Source organism: Etheostoma spectabile, chromosome 24 (assembly GCF_008692095.1).
Source record: "Etheostoma spectabile isolate EspeVRDwgs_2016 chromosome 24, UIUC_Espe_1.0, whole genome shotgun sequence".
Lineage (NCBI taxonomy): Eukaryota > Metazoa > Chordata > Actinopteri > Perciformes > Percidae > Etheostoma > Etheostoma spectabile.
The window spans coordinates 10,022,704-10,025,223 of record NC_045756.1 but is presented as its reverse complement, the minus strand read 5'-3'; positions in this window follow the sequence as shown (position 1 = coordinate 10,025,223).

The following is a 2,520-nucleotide window of genomic DNA, read 5'->3' as shown; positions in this document are numbered from 1 at the left end:
GGGGTGTGACACTGGGGACTGCAGGGCGTGGGGGATGACAGAGGAATGGAGTGCTATAATGAAACTCCCTGAGTGAGCAGAGCCAAAGGGGTTTGCACGGGCATGCTACAGTGGCTGCTATGGCACTGCCAGCTGCCTACAAACTTCAGCATTATGCACGTGTGAGCATAGGTCTTTGCAGCACACGACTGTTCCACAGTCTCTTAAAACATCATTTTGAATGGATTATTGTCCAGTAACATCAATGGCTGTATGGGATATAATGTGTCAATTGCACTCTGTGTCAATGTATCCGTTTCTTCCCCCAGAAAGAGGGTTGTTTTTCCCATTTTCGTTTCTTTTGGTCATATATGGGTGTTTATTCCCATTTCAATCCACGGCAGTCAGTGACATGAAAGGGTTGGAGTGGCTGGTCCTTTTCCGAACATGTTTGTGTTTACTTTCAGCCGCGAGGCGCTGACTGGAGGCTGCCATCTTGGATACTTTATTTTCAGTGGAGGGGAAACAGGCACTATTATGCTAATTCCTCGGTTTATCTCCACGGGTATTGCCACTGCATGCTCACCACCGCTGCACTTGTTGTTCTTTCTCTCTTGGTCCCTTCGTGGTCGCCAGTGTTAACCTTTCCTGATTGTCTCTTTTCCGACCGTGGTCGGAAACCAGGGAGGCTTTGTCCTCCAGGGCCGACGTTATAAGGTAAACAACGCCGGGTTAAAATCCCGTTTCTTGTGTGCAAAAATGATGAGCGTGGCTTTAGTTTGTAGTTTTATTTCAAAAACCGTGTCACAACTTAATTCACTAGCTAACTCTGCTCCGGTCACAGCTCAACTCCGCTTCCTCTCACTCTCTCTCTCTCTCTCTCCCCACACACACGGTTCTCTTAAAGGAGAAGCAGCACCATTTTACAACATTAGAGTAGCCTGAAAAAGAGAAGAATATGCCTTAACAGCCTGAAAAAGTGTCAATATAGCCTTTAACAGCCTGAAAAAGTGTCAACATAGCCTTGGTTTAAGGCCTTAATATTAAAACCGTACATCAGAATGCTCTGAAATTACCTGACAGAAACACTGGATAGGTGATGTCTCCCCCACACTTGGACTGGAGCTGGAATAATGTCAGGATTCCTTTTTAGAGTAGCCTGAAAAAGAGAAGAATATGCCTTTAACAGCCTGAAAAAGTGTCAATGTAGCCTTTAACAGCCTGACAAAGTGTCAAAATGGCCTTGGTTTAAGCCCAATATTAAAAACCGTACCTCAGAATGCTCTGAAATTACCTGAGAGAAACACTGGATAGGTGATGTCTCCCCAGATTGGAATGAAGCTGGATAACGTCCGGATTCCTTTTGAGTACCCTGAAAAGAGAAAAATATGCCTTTAACAGACTGAAAAATATCAATATAGCTATGCTTTTAAGCCCTTAATTTTAAACCGTCCATCAGAATGCTCTGAAATTACCTGAGAGACACACTGGATAGGTGATGTCTCCCCCAGACTTGGAATGAAGCTGGATAACGTCAGGATTCCGTTTTAGAGTAGCCTGAAAAAAGAGGAAATAGCTTTTAACAGACTGAAAAAAACGTCAATATAGCTACTTTTAAGCCCTTAATTTAAAACTGTCCATCAGTATGCTCTGAAATTACCTGAGAGACACACTGGATAGGTGATGTCTCCTCCAGACTTGGAATGAAGCTGGAATAACGTCAGGATTCTTTTTTAGAGTAGCCTGAAAAAGAGAAAGATATGCTTTTAACAGACTGAAAAAACGTCAATATAGCTATACTTTTAAGGCCTTATTTTTAGAATCCTACATCAGAATGCTCTGAAATTACCTGAGAGACACACTGGATAGGAATGTCTCCCCCAGACTTGGAATAAATCTGGAATAACGTCAGGATTCCTGTTTAGAGTAGCCTGAAAAAAAGAAAAATATGCCTTTAACAGCCTGAAAAAGATTTAAATTATACTATGTATTAGACATTGTAGGCTTTATTTTTAGAATCCTACATCAGAATGCTCTAAAATTACCTGAGAGACAAACTGGATAGGTCATGTCTCCCCCAGACTTGGAGTGAAGCTGGAATAACGTCAGGATTCCTTTTTAGAGTACCCTGAAAAAGAGAAAAATATGCCTTTAACAGACTGAAAAAATATCAATATAGCTATACTTTTAAGCCCTTAATTTTAAAACTGTCCATCAGAATGCTCTGAAATTACCTGGAAGACACACTGGATAGGCAATATCTCCCCCAGACTTGGAATGAAGCTGGCATAACGTCAGGATTCCTTTTTAGAGTAGCCTGAAAAAGAGACAAATGTGCCTTTAACAGCCTGAAAAAGATTTAACCCTTGTATTGTCCTTTGTGTCACAGGGACATGTTTAGCTCATGTGACCTTTTTGTACTAGCCTGCCTTTCTGCTTCGGGGTCCCAAGACACCGCTTTCATTCCATGTCATATACCATCGTGGCCTCATCCTTTGGGTCTCAGAGACCCTCTTTTTTATGTTCCATGCCATTATACGT